Raw genomic sequence first — 15,228 nt, 5'->3', positions numbered from 1 at the left:
GTATTATCTTTAATCAGAATTTTTTATTATCACTGAGCAGTGAGATGATAAATAGTTACTGGAAGCCACCAAAAAAGATCTACTTTCTGGACCTGGAAATCCTAAAAATGCCATTTAAAACTGCATTACAATTCCTGGATTTTAATCTAATAGTATTCTAGAGCTCTCTTTACTTAGCAAAACATGCCATCGCCCAATTTTTTTAAGATTTATTTCTTTATTTTAGAGAGAGAGACAGAGCAAGCGGGAGAGAATGAGCATGAGTGAGAGGGGCAGAAGGCAAGAGAGAGAGAATCTCAAGTGGACTCTGTGCTGAGTGTGGAGCCCAATACAGGGCATAGTCTCATGACCCTGAGATCACGACCTGAGCCAAAACCAAGAGCCAGACATTTAACAGACTGTGCCACCCAGGTGCCCCACTGCAGTCCAATTTTATAAAATACATTATTTTCAGGGACAGCAAAAGCTAAAATAAACAAATGGGACTACACCAAACTAAAAAACTTCTATAGCAAAGAAATCGTGAACAAAACAAAAAGCAACCTAGTGAAAGAGAGAAGATATGAATCATATATCCAAAAAGAGGTTAATATTTAAAATATATAAAGGACTTACACAACTTGATTAAAAAATGGGCTGAGAACTTAAATAGACCTTTTTTTTTTTTTCAAAGAAGACAAACAATTGACCAATGGGCACATGGAAAGATGCTCAACATCATTAATCATCAGGGAAATGCAAATCAAAACCATAATGCGATATTGCCTCACATCAGTCAGAATCGCTCATATCAAAAAGATGAGAAATGATGAGTGGTGGTGAGGATATGGAGAAAAGGGAACCCTTGTGCATGGGTAGTGGGAATGTAAATTGGTGCAGCCAGTGTGGAAAACAGTATGGAGGTTCCTCAAAAAATTAAAAACAGAAATACCATATGACCCAGTAATTCTATTCCTGAGAGTTAACCAAAGAAAACAAAAACACTAATTTGAAAAGATATATACACCCCTGTGTTAATTGCAGCATTATATACAATAGTCAAGATATGGAAGCAAACCAAATATCCATCGATAGATGAATGGATAAAGAGGATGTGGTGTGTGTATGTACATAGTATATTACATGTTATATTATATAGTATATACATATTATATATTATATTGTAGTATATACATATATATGAATATAACATATACATGTTGTATATAAATGTAACAACATGGATGAAACTAGTGGGTATTATGCTAAGTGAAATAATTCAGACTGAAAAAGACAAATACCATATGATCCGTGTGATTTTATTTATGTATGGAATCTAAAAAACAAAACAAAATAAAACAAAACAAAAAAACAGAAACAGACTCATAAATACAGAGAACAAAGTAGTGGTTGCTGGGTAGTGGGGCAAAGTGAGGGGAGTTATGGGCGAAATAGGTGAGGAGATTAAGTGGCACAAACTTCCAGGTATAAAATAAATAACATGGGGATGTAATATACAGCATAGGGAATATAGTCAGTAATATTGTAATAACTGCATGATGACAGATGGTAACTAGACTTATCATGGGGATCATTTCATAATGTATAAAAATTTTGAATCACTATGATATACAGCTGAAATTAGTAGCATATTGTCTGTCAATTATACTTCAATAATAAAAAAAATACTACTTTTTCTTTTCAAAGTATAACATTCATTGGCCAAGATTATAAGTCATTTAATAATACTTTTTTAAATTGAGGCTTGAATTATATATCTCTTGAAATAGATTGAATATTATTATTCCTTAATACAGGAAACTTTTGTTTTTATGTCATCTATGTGTCAGCCACAATGTTATGTGGTGAAATACCATACATGGCCTCATTTTCAAGACACTCACAATCTCAGGCAGTAGTAGGAAACAAGAGACCTATAAATATATAGCCAACTATAATATAATTTTCTTAATATTCTTTAAAGAGAGAGAGTTACGTATAAGGACATAATAGAACAGTGAACCTCAAGGGGGCAGTTTACCTCTATGCCCCCACTATCCAGTAAGTTTCCTGTTCCCTAGAAGACATCACACATGGTACATAGTTCCTTCAGATAACATATTTGTTGACAATAGGGACAAATGTCAAGCATTTTTTAGCTTGCTCACAATAACATCTGTATATTGTTAACACGCACACAAATAATAATAAGTATTGCAAGTAGGCACAAACATCAATGATGAGCATGCATACAAATAAGAGTGTTTGCTATCACAAAGGCATGCTTATCAGGGGATCTCCCTCACTCCACAACTGGTCAGTGAGAAAATCCAAACCCATTTTTTTTTAGGAACAACTTGAACTGATGAGCTTTTCAGAGCTACTTACATGGAGAGAGATGGAAAGATGGACAAATTACAAAAATCATCCTTTTATTTACAAATGTTGCTTTTTTCCTCTTTTATATTTCATGAAATAAACTTGTTTACCCCTTCACAAATATCTTTGATATTAGTGTCTTTTTTTTTTATTCATCAAAGTTGTGTTTCCTGATATATCATCTGGAGGATTTTGCCTTTGCTTCTCCTTTTCTTGGATAATCTTTGAGCTTGTCTGTGCTCTTATTGCTGGAGACTTTATTCTAGGGCAAAGTATCCATTCTCATTATTTTAAAGGAGTTGTCAATGCATTTGTCCTATTTGTGATTTCTGTAACTTGACTACTTATTAACCTTTTTTTTTAAAGATAACTAATTATTATGATTTTAGGTCCCATCTCAAGAACAAAATGAGTAATAACTAATTTCACATTACATTTTCTTTCTTCCTCCCTTCTTTTTTTAAACCAATTCCATCAGGAAGACTCTATAAGCACCCAACAATGTCATTGACTGAACAATTTCCAAGCTAAGTTGTCTTCAATCAGACTTTTCAAAATAAAGTAAAAAAGAGAGACCTGTAATGCCAAAGGCTTCACAAGGATTTTAGTATCAGATGATTTCCTTTTTCTTTTTTTAAGATTTATTTTTTTGATTGAACGAAAAGGAAAGGGGGAGGGCAAGGGAGAGGGAGAGGGAAAAAATTTCAGGCAGACTCCCCCCAGAGGGCAGAGTCCAATGCAGGGCTCTAGTTCCCAACCCTGAGATCACGACCTGAGCCGGAATCAAGAGTTGGAGGCTCAACCCACTGAGCCACCCAGATACGCCCAGATGATTTCCTCTTTTCAAACAAAATAATTTTGGGGAAATTTTGCCTTATATTAACATTTAAAATATTCTGTTTGGGGAAGATAAAAATTAAAATTGGCCTTAGAACATAGATTAAAAAGGAATTTTTCAGGTAGGTAAGAGGCAGTTCAGGAACAGAAGTTCATAAAGTTTTCCTCTGTTGAGTTCTGGACCTAGTCAAACCTGGGGAGGAGACATGGGGCACTATATCAAACTTAAAGTGTAGCTAGGGACAATGTGAAAGGTTTTGAAGTTTGTAATCATTGACTAGCATTCTCAAAAAATTTCAAGTATGAATAATGGGAATTATGTACAATATCTTGTTATAAACTCTAGACTATAAACTCTTTAAAAGAAGGACCTTCTCCAATGTATCTCTGTTCAACTGATGAATTAATTAGCTGGATATTTTTGTGTCCTCAATTTTTGTTTTTATTTGTTTGTTTCTCTGACAAAGTTCTAAATATTACAGACACATATTTCCCCCAAACTTGAAACCTACTATACTCACATCGGTAGAAAGTAAAATGCCTGCCCAGTATCTTCTTCTATCTCTTTCAAAGCCTTTCAGCCCATAACCTGTGTGCTCAATCAGGGATGTTAATTGCACAAGAATAGGAAAATGGCCTTCTCCTGAGCTGATTTCCCATTAGATCTTAGTGAGAATGAATGGAAAGGGTGGAGAATGACCTAAAAATGTAGATTAGATTCGTCTAGAAAGGTAATAAACTTCTATGTGAACATAAGGTAAATTCAGATTCCTAATAAAAATGGAAACGAGCCAGTTTCCAACTCTCATTACCAAAATTTTGTATGACTCCCATCTTCACTCATTTTATGCTGCAAGATATCTATTCTGACATATCTTGGCATCTTCTGATTAAAAAAAAATGAAGTTCTTTAAATTTTATATATTCTTCCACAGGAAATTTAGAAGAGTCTATCTTATTTATATGTTTGATTTTTGTTTAAAACACCTATTTCTATAACTGATACAGTATGTGATGAATGTACATATATTTTTAAAAATTAATGAATAATTATGTTTATAATTTCAATATGTTTAGTATAACTCTCAATGTAAAATAGACTGTTTTTCATTTTCTAGATGTTTAAGGAAGCTAATAAGAATAAAACTTAATTAGAAGTTTGGATTAATGTTCATAAGTAATAAATATTAACTTCCAAATGGACTTTCATAGTACTTTATATATTAATATCTTTAAAGAATATATTTAAAACTACTGCAGTATACACTAATAAAAAGAATGTTTCAGTAGAGCTACAGTTGACAGCTGATGTTGTGCAAGCAATACTTAGCATAGGGCGCACTAAAGCACTAGCACAACCACCTGATGTGGACAGTCCCACAGAGGTTATTGTTCATGAGAATTAAAATTAGGTTTTGCACAAAAAACCTAGAGGCTAAGGACCAGACATATTTTATTATAACTGATTTAGTACTTAGGATGAATTTCCCACAAGGCTTTGCTAGTTCTTGCAGAGAAGTGAGTTATTAAAATAGACTTGTATACTGTTGTCATTCCATAGGAGTATGACCTGTTTCTTACTCCTTTTTTGGTAGAAATATCAAGAACGCACGCACAAAATCAATGATGATAGGTTCAGTTCCATTGAACCTGAGGCACCACATATTGCCTGGTCACTTTGGATTCCTTAACACAAATGATTGATCCTTATTTTCATATGACACTGGGGTTGCCACTATAGAACGATGACAGAGAGCAGCGTGCCTGGGACTGTGGGAATTCGCAGAAGCCTCTCTTGTGGGGGCATTTAAAAGTCATGATGAATGGGACACAATTATTTATTATGCAGACTGCCCCGATTACAGAATGACCATGATGCCAGGCCTCTGTCCACTCGATGCCACCCAATAATGGTGACAAACAAAAACACCCCCTAAAAGGGAGTTCCCTTTTGGGGAGAATTATCACCCAGTCCATGCAGTGGATTGTTTCCTTCCTTTATTCAGGTCTTTGCTCAAATTTACAACTCAGAAATAAGGCCATATAAATGAACTAAGCTATGGTTATGAAAAGTAACTCTCTCTTCCCAAAATAGTAACATAGATCCAATATAGATCTGGGGTAAATCTAAAAGTCATTCCCAATGCAAGTGAGGGAATTAATGAAAAGAATATGGCTAAAAGTTGCTAGTATAACAGAAGGAAGCACCAGGAGAAGAGAATGTTGTCATCATTAAGGCCCTGTAATCACCTGTGAGATTCCACGCACTTGTAACTTGAACAAAGTCACTCAAAGGATATAATTAGCCTTTATAATTGGATAGTCTTCTCCTCTAAAAAAAATGTAGCTAGGAGCACCAATTTTGGAATTGCACATGCCAAAGTACAAATATCCTCAACCAGAACTTTAGTTGGAGAAATTCTAAACTGAAGAAAACAATTGAGCATAGATTATAAAATATAATCCTATAATCAAGTTTTATTTAAGTTTGTAGAGGACAATTTTGGTGGAAATAATTGGAATATTGGTTAAAAGTCTGAATGTTGCCATTTGATGTTCCAAGGATTTTTCTATTGAATTTCCAGAATATAAATCAGCGAACTCATTTCAATCATGCGTGAATGTGTTGGGTTTGTGATGTGTGAATTTATCTAGGCTGAGCTACACTCCCTGTGCTTCCTCTTCAGGTTGGAGTGGGCTTAAAGGAAGTAGCAGCCAAATGAAGCAGCTCAAAGGAAGAAGCAACATACACACATCTTCTCCGAGTATTCCATCTAAAAGTAATCTTGTGCTGCAGTGAAGGGATTAGGTAGATATTCTGGTAATGTGAGTTTTAGGAAGGACCCCTCTATTGGAATCTAAGTAAGAATGACATAGGTTAATTAATTCATTTATTCAATCAAATATTTATTGAGAGACTATTTGGTGATAAACATTCTGATAAGTTGTGTGGATATAGCAGTAAACAGGAAGATTACTATTTATCCTTTCATGGATGTTTGAATTATTGGTAGACATTAAATAAATATGCCTTTTTTTGTTTTGTCACAGGTAAATCCCCAACACATACAACAGTATCTATTGCAAAGAAGTGCTCAACAACTGTTCTTTGGATGAAAAAAGAACCTGTTACATACATGTTCATGACTTTCTTTGAGGGAGAATCTAGGTCGCACGTCACAGCATCTACCCCAGCTACCTCAGGCTACTTGGAGCCATTTCTTCATATATATTCTGGGAACAGTCTTTTTGTTCTGTTTTGTTTTGTTGCGTTCTGTTTTATTTTAGGATTTTGAGGGAAATTTGAAGGAGCAAGGTAAATGGGATGAAATACAGCCATCACCACTATAGCTCTGAGGCCTTTAAGGACTCTCATCATGTCTGTCTTTCACTATCCAGTTTCTAAATGTCTTCCACCTTCATCCCGCCCTTAGTGTCAGTGTCGTTCCTGACCTTCATCCTTTAGGAGTCTGGGCTCCTGGTCACTCTACCTTTTCCAAGTCAGGGTTGCCATACTTACCTCTTTATAATTGAGCCAATGAGTGAAACGTGCGCAAGTAGGTCATCCAGGTGCCATGCACACCCCTCCTTGCCCCCATGATGCGATGGCCGACCTAACTCACCCTGATGATGAGGGTCATCTACCTCGACAAAGGTAGTGTTGGTTTCTCTTTGCCTGCTCTCCTCTTGACTCAAGGACCCCAAAGTTTCCAGATGGCAAGTTTAGCATATAATTCAGTGGCTCTTTCTCTATGTCCCCTTGTGTAAGTGTTCCCCTTTGGGAACCAGAATCTTCAAAGATGCAGATCCCAGAGAGCAGGCACGGGCAGTCCTAAATCTGAGCACAGGTGTCTGAGAGTGATGGTGAGCAGAGCAACTCCATGTTATTGCAAATGGCAGAATTGCCTTTTTTTTATTGCTAAATAATATACCTTTGTATTCATTTATTCCATATTTTCTTTACCCATTCATTCATTAATGAACATTAGGTTGTTCTGTTGTTTGTGCTACAATGACCATGATAGTGCAGGTAGCACTTCAGAAATTGATTGTTTTTTTCAAATGTATACTCAGAAGTAGGATTATTAGATCATATAGTTCTATCTTTAATTATTTGAAGAACTTCCATACCATTTCCTGTAGTGGCTGTATCAACTTACGTTTCCACCAACAGTACACAAGGACTCCCTTTTCGCCACATCCTTGCCAGCACTTGTCATCTCCTATCTTTTTGATAACAGCCATCCTAACATGTATGAGGTAATATCTCATTGTGGTTTAGATTTGCATTTCCCTGACGATTAATGATAGTGAGCACCTTTTTATGTACCTGTTGACCACCTAAATATCTGCTTTGGAAAAAGTATCTATTCGGGTCCTTTGTCCATTTTTAATTAAATTATTGTTGTTATTATTATTATTATTATTGCTTTTGAGTTGTATGAGTTCCTTATATATTTTGATATTAACCCCTTATCAGATATGTGGTTTGAAAATATTTTCTCCCATTACTTAGGTTGCTTTTTCATTTTGTTAATCCTTCTTTTGCTGTACAGAAACTTTTAAAACTTTGTATAGTCCTACTTATTTTTACTTTTATTACTTGTGTTTGGTGACATATCCATCAAATTGTTGCTAAGATCAATGTCAAGGACTTTTTCCTATGTTTACTTCTAGGAGTTTTATGGTTTCAGGTCTTACATTTAAGTGTTTAATTCATTTCAAGTTAAATTTTTGAGTGGCATCAGGTAGTGATGCCACTCATTTTTTTGCATGTGAAAATCCAGTTTTCCCAATACCATTTATTGAAGAGATCGTATTTTCTCCATTGAGTATTCTTGGTTCCCTTGTCAAATATTAGTTGACCACATATACATGGGTTTATATCTGTGCTCTCAATTCTATTCCATTGGTCTAGGTGTCTCTTTTTATGCCAGTAACATATTGTTTGCATTCCCATAGCTTTGGAATATAGTTTAAAATCAGGGAGCGTGATGCCTTAAGCTTTGTTTTGCTTTTTAAAAAATATTTTGGCTATTTGGGTCTTTTGTGGTTCCATACCAATTTTAGCATTGTTTTCTCTATTTCTGTGAAATATATCATTGGAATCTTGATAAGGATTGCATTGAATCTATGGACTTATTTAGGTATTATTAGTATTTTAACAATGCTAATTCCTCAAATCCATGAACAAGGGGTATCTTTTTATTTATTTGTTTTCTCTCCAATTCTTTCATCAATGTGTTATCATTTCCAGTGTACGGCTTTTTTATCTCCATGGTTAAATTTGTTCCAAAGTATATTATTGTTTTTGCATTGTTATTGTTGATGAATTTGTAAATGGAATTATTTTATTTCTTTTTCAGAAAATTCATTGTTAGTGTATAGAAGTGAAATTAATTTTTATATGTTGATTTTGTCTCCTGAAACATTGCTGAATGTATTAGTTCTGATAGAACTTGATAAGTTTTTTTTTTAAGTGAAATATTTAGGGTTTTCTATCTAGAATATCATATCATCTGCAAACAGAGACCAATTTTACTTCTTTCTTTCCAATTTGTATGACTTATCTCTGTCTGTCTGTCTCTCTCTTTTTGACTATTTGCTTTGGCTAAGACTTCCAGTACTAATGTTGAATAGCAATGGTGAAGATGGGTACCCTTATCTTTTCTTTTCTTTTCTTTTCTTTTCTTTTCTTTTCTTTTCTTTTTTTTTTTTTTTTTTTGACACCCTTATCTTATAACTGATTTTAGAAGAAAAGCTTTTAAGCTTTCACCATTGTGCATAATGTTAGGAGTGTTCTTGTCATCTGTGGCCTTTACTATGTTGAGGTACATTTTTCTATACCCAATTTGGTGAGTTTTTGTCATGAAAGGAGTTGAATTGTATTAAATGCTTTTTCTGCACCTACAAAAATAATTATGTGATTTTTATTTTTCCTTCTATTAATGGGCTAGATCACATCTACTGATTTGCATGTGTTGTGCCAAACTTGTATTCTAGGAATGAATCCTATGTGATTATGTTGTATGATCCTTTTAATGTGCTACTGAATTCAGTTTGCTAGTGTTTGGCTGAGAAGTTTTGCATCTATATTTATTGGGGAAATTGATGTGTAGTTTACTTTTCTTGTAATGTCCTTATCTGGCTTTGTTATGAGGGTAAGGTTGGCCTCTTAAAATGAGTTTAGGAATATTCCCTTCTCTTCAATTTTTTGGAAAAGTTTGAGAAGGATTGGCACCAGTTATTCTTTAAATATTTGGTAGGATTCAACAGTGAAACCATTTGGTCCTGGGCTTTTCTTTCTTTGGAGGTTTTTAAATCATTGATTCAATCTCCATCACTGATCTATTCTGATTTTCTGTTTCTTTATGATTCATTCCTGGTACACTGTACATTTCTAGGAATTTATCCTTTTCTTCAAGATTGTTCAATTTGCTGGCACATAGTTGTTCTTAGTAGTCTCTTATGATCCTTTATATATCTGTGGTATCAGTCCTCTTGTTTTCTTGGTGAATCCAGCTAAAGGTTTGTCTATTTTGTTTATCTTTTCAAGGAAACCATCTTAGAAGAGCGGAGGAGGTGATTTCCTCATCATTATACGTCTTTTTGCAGATTGCACAGACTTCATGACAGGGACAAAATAGAGAGGAATTCCTTAGATTGTGAGTTGGACTAGATATTTAAGATACACTCTAAGCTTTTATGATCAATACATATCAGTGCTTCATTCTCTACCATCTCTCTTTCAAACAAAATAATTACTCCCCCTTTGTCCCTCTGTTTAGAAATGGTGTATCTTTTATTTGTAACAATTAAAGCATAATATATAACTGAATCAAAACGCCAAAAAAACCCCAAAAAAACAAAAAAAAAGCAACCAAAACACAAAAAGGAAAGAAAGGAAAATCACCAAGGAATTACTGATACCAAAACATAAAGTTAGCATGGGGAACTTTTACCAATTTCAAGTACAAGAAAAATTTGCTCAAAAATGCAAAAGCCTTTATTTATTCCATAAGAAGTAATAAAATTGAAATAAAGGAAGAGAGAAAGAAAGCAAAAGCACAGTCTGAATATTGCTTTTAGCCTTGACAATCTTGCTGCAGGGTGGGTCAGGAATTTATGTATTTAAACTGCAGGGTAAGTTGCTCTGAGGAAGATCTATAATGCATAGTGTTGTGAATCCTCCTCCTGCTGCCTAGAAAAATAGAACCTAATAAAAACTGCTTGATATATAATTTGGCACCCCACTGCTTAATTGCAGACAGAAGATCAATGGATAGGAGCAGATTACTATTATTTAACATTTATTAAGCACCCACAGTATACCTGGTATTCTATAAAACATAGATAATTCAACCTGTTCATACTATCAAAATTTGGTTTTAAGCAAAACTATGTGCACACACAGAATACTCTTTAAAATATCATTCATTATCTGCTTAAGCCCATTATATATGTATGTGTGTGTGTGATTTATGTATATATATGAAATAGATAAATATATATACAATGCATTTTATATGTGTGTGCATATATATACACACAAAGTATACATTTAAAAAATATCACCAGATACTATATGCTTATATAGGCTACTTACTTAAGCCCTTCTCTAATACACACATACATTTTTGATTTAATAAGAATGATGGCAAAAAATAAATGGTAGAGAGTATAGGTAATTAGGGCAACAAACAGAGCAAAATAAATTGGGAAGTGAGAGAAGGAACACAAGGAATCTGTTTCTCTCCAAACAAGTATAATCAATTAATATTAATTAATTCCCCTAGCTTCCATGAGGCTCTTATTTCAGGCTGTATATATGTATATGCATATATAACATTTCATTTTGTGTTGGTAAAAAAGTAATGTAGAAAGAACAAAAGGAATTTAAAATGACAGGATTGAGGGGTGATCATTTATTCAGTAGTTTAGGTAATATGTATGAGATTGATTAGAGTGATAACATTTGGAAGATGAGGGATTAAAATGATAAAAGCTTATCTTCTGGACAAACGGTATATCATAAATGAAAACTCCTTTCTGCTATCATATGTTCGGTTTGTGAATTCTATTTCTCATCCAAGTTTCCTTTGCTCCTCATTATCATCACTATTACTAACCAAATAATGACTTTGTAGCTGCAGGCTTCTGGGGTGTGCTGGTCACCACACACTGTCAAAACGCACACCACAAAAACACACTCACACTCAGGCATTCCATAAGTAGCACTTCAATTTTCAGCATTTTATGTTTATTTCCCTGAAGGGGCATTTCCTTTATTTCCCCTAAAGGGGTATTTCCTCCTGCATTAATTCCAACAGAGTCAGTTCAATATTTGCTGAGCACCTACACTGTTCATGTATTAATTAGGGTTCTGGGATATAAAGAAGAATATAAAGAAAATCATAAAACACACCCTGCCTGCTAGGAATTGCTAGTCTAAAAGAGGACACAAATACTGATGAGAGATTTGAGGAGTATAGTAATAAGAATATATATAAAATGCTTTCGGGGCACAAGTGAATGGCTTAATTCTACCTAGCATTTAGAGAGATTCTCCTCTGATATATAAATCAAATCTCTCCTCAATGAGTAGTGTAAGGAACAACAACAGAAGTCCTTCTAGATAGTAGTGTACTGACAATTTATTTAGCAACTGGTTATAACCTTTGTGGTATTTCTTTTATTGCTATTTTGTATGGCTTACTACTTTACGCCCTATCCCGCCAACCTGTAGCAAGCTCTCTAGGCCTTATACAGCCATTTATTTACCAACTTGATTCCGGTTGTAAAACAGAAAGACGCTGATGCGTCTTCATTCTTCCCATTCTCAATTAGGCATTTCCTATTCTGAGATTGCAAAGCATTTTTTTTTTAAAGAAGAACTTACCATTTTTCTTTTTAATTGAGGTTTATTTATCTGATTCTCGCAGACTGAATTCCTTGAGTTCAGAGACTAAGTCTTTGACTGGCACACAGGTAAATTTGCCAATTTAGGAAATCAAATACTGAATACCCAATTAAATTTGAAGTTCAGATACATACTAATTTTTAATATCATTTTAGCATATCCTAAATGTTATTTGGACATACTTATATACTTATGCTAATATTTATACTTTTATTAGCATATATATTTATACTCACATTAAAAATTATTCATTGCTTATCTGAAATTCTACTTTAACTGAGTATTCTGTATTTTCTTTGGCAACCCGACGTAGGAATAACCCAAAAGGATCAGTATGGTACATGAAAATATTGTTTTTCCTTGTGGTGGTGTATTCGGGCTGCTCATCACATGTCTGCTGGAGTGGAGCAGCTGATGAGGACATTACTGTAACTGCTAAAAAGGAGATTTTGGACTTAGAGTATGCAGATTCCGCTGGAGAAGACCAATGGCAGACTTGGGGTTGTATCCACAGCAGACATAGAGCTGCTGTGCTGAGTGCGTGCTTCCTATGGTACTGTGGGCTCAGTGTGACCATCAGCTCAGAGCTATGATTCAGGTGCAGGAGATCATGGGGAGGCAGACAACTGGTGACAACCTTCAGTTTGAAAGAGAGCAATAGAGCGTTTTCAGACTAATGAAACAATTTGTATCCATCTTTCTTTTTGGGGAGAGAAGCTTTTGTAACTCGGTTTTACTCTTTAGAAATCACTCAAAGTTTAACTTTAATGTGATGTTGAATCAGACAGTTTAGGAGGCAGCGTGATACTGTGAACAACACACACATATTGGAGTCAGACGAAATGGGTGGCAATCCCAGCCTGCTCCAACTAACCGTGTCAGCAACCACAAGAGGACACAGCATTTGGAAAATGTTAATTCTATTATGTTTGGTCCATATACAGCTTCTATGCTTTACTTTTTTTCTTCTCCATATATGGGAGCTCCTTTTCACTGTAAGGTTCCTCTGTCATTGCTGCCCAATGCATCACAAAGATTCTTCTCTTCTCCTTGAGGATTCAGTTTATGTCATCTTCAGCACACCAATTTTATGTCTTTCCTAGTGTGAGCAGAAGCTCCTCTTATTTCAGACAGAATGAAGAGGTCAGTATGTGGGGGGAGGGGAGGATCTAACTCCATGAATCCGACGGCAGTGCAAAGTGAGTAATTTCTTACATATTTTTAATATTTGGGGAACTATAATAACTGTGACTGACCACACACTCACACAGACACATGAAAAATGCTACAGGCACATGACATGGTAGGGTTATGTTTATATGTCTTGAGTGGGAATCCTCTATAATACGGTTTTACAATAATGTCTTTAATATATTATTGCTATTCACTTATTTTCTCATGTAGACTATTGTAAGACAAGGTGTCAACATTGGAGGTAAAAATGAGACAATTCCACAAAGGAGAAAAGAACCCACTGCTTTATAAATCCCAGTGTAATAATGAACTCTGTGGGTGAGGCACTGCTAGATTTCTCATCATATTTCATGATCCATGATGGTGTTCCAACTGTCTGTTTCTGAAATCAGTGGGCATTTCATACATGTCTGATTTGCAAAAGACAGAAACCCTGGGGCTAAACATCTCAGTTGTGAATGAGCTTCAGGGAGTAAATAATCTTACACTTTTGTTTAAGTGCAATGATGATACCAGAATATGATATGGGACAAAGTGCCTAACCCTTTTATGAGGGAGTTTTCTCTCCCATTTAAAAAATAAATAAAAGAAATAGACACTGTTGAACTCACGGTAGTGATAACACACTGTGCTCTACATACGAAATTTTTTAGAATGATTAAATATAAGGAATTTACCATTCTCTTCATTTCTTAAGTCTTAACCCTAAAGAGGTATCTGCTCTAACATGTAGTTAACCACTTGTCTTCTCCTATTTTTGAAAAGTCCACATTTGTTTGTCTTAGCCCCTCTTGATAGATGTATCATTCCCGTATAAATAATTAGAAAGTAACATTTGAACACAATATATGAATACTTTATGATTTATTTAATTAATATTAAATATTACCAAGCAGAAAGTAAATATTATGAAACTTTTAAAAAGTTAAACTTCATCTTGGAAAAAATTTTGCATTTTAGGTTACTTCTATTATATAATAAGTTTAAATAAGTGCATCACAATTAATTTGACTAATTATATAGATATAATTTTAAAAAAATTGGGGAATGAACAAGAGGTCCCCTGTTGGTGGTGTTACTTTTTCTTATGTTTTAATTCAAATATATCCTATAAATATAGGTTACAAGATTGTTTTATTTAGATAAATACTCAACAGTGCACATTCCTGACCTATAAATGCAAAAGAAGAGGAAAAATAAGATAAAGGAGAAGGAGGGGAAATGTAGGAAAAGAAGGACAAGAAGGCAAGCAGGAAGGGAGGGCGGGAGGGAGGGAGGGCGGGAGGGAGGGACAAAAAAAGGATGGAAAGAAGAGAGGAAGGGAATCGATTGACCAAGCTTAGCACAATTACTTTGATTCAATATGCCTCATGATTTCATGATTTACATGCTTATACATATATGTCTTAATCTAGGAAAATTGATTGTTGCTTTTACAATTATGGCTAATTTTTAATCCTCACCTCCATATAGTCATACTAGTTATTCACCAATTGCATCAGATATTCTCTAAAAAATAAAAAAGAGTAAAAAATGTAATTTAGATATTGTAATAGAGCTCGTGAAGGAAATATAAATGGAATTTTTTCTAAAAAATTACATTTTTTTTAATTGGAGGGAGGGGCATAGGAAGAGGGAGAGAGGAAGTCTTAATAAGTTGTGGGGCTCAATGTGGGGCTTGATCTCACAACCCTGAAATCATGTCCTGAGCTGAAATCAAGCATCTGCCTTCTGCTCAGGTCATGATCTCAGGGTCCTGGGATTGAGACCCGCCTCGGGCTTACTGCTCAGCTGGGAGCCTGCTTCTCCCTCTCCCACTGTCCTTCCTCCCGCTTTCTTTCTCTATCTTCTCTCAAATAAATAAATAGATAAATAAAATCTTTGAAAAAAAAATAGAGTCAGACGCTTAACCAACTGAG

Source organism: Ursus arctos, unplaced genomic scaffold (genome assembly GCF_023065955.2).
Source record: "Ursus arctos isolate Adak ecotype North America unplaced genomic scaffold, UrsArc2.0 scaffold_11, whole genome shotgun sequence".
Taxonomy (NCBI): domain Eukaryota; kingdom Metazoa; phylum Chordata; class Mammalia; order Carnivora; family Ursidae; genus Ursus; species Ursus arctos.
This window is presented reverse-complemented; position numbering follows the sequence as displayed.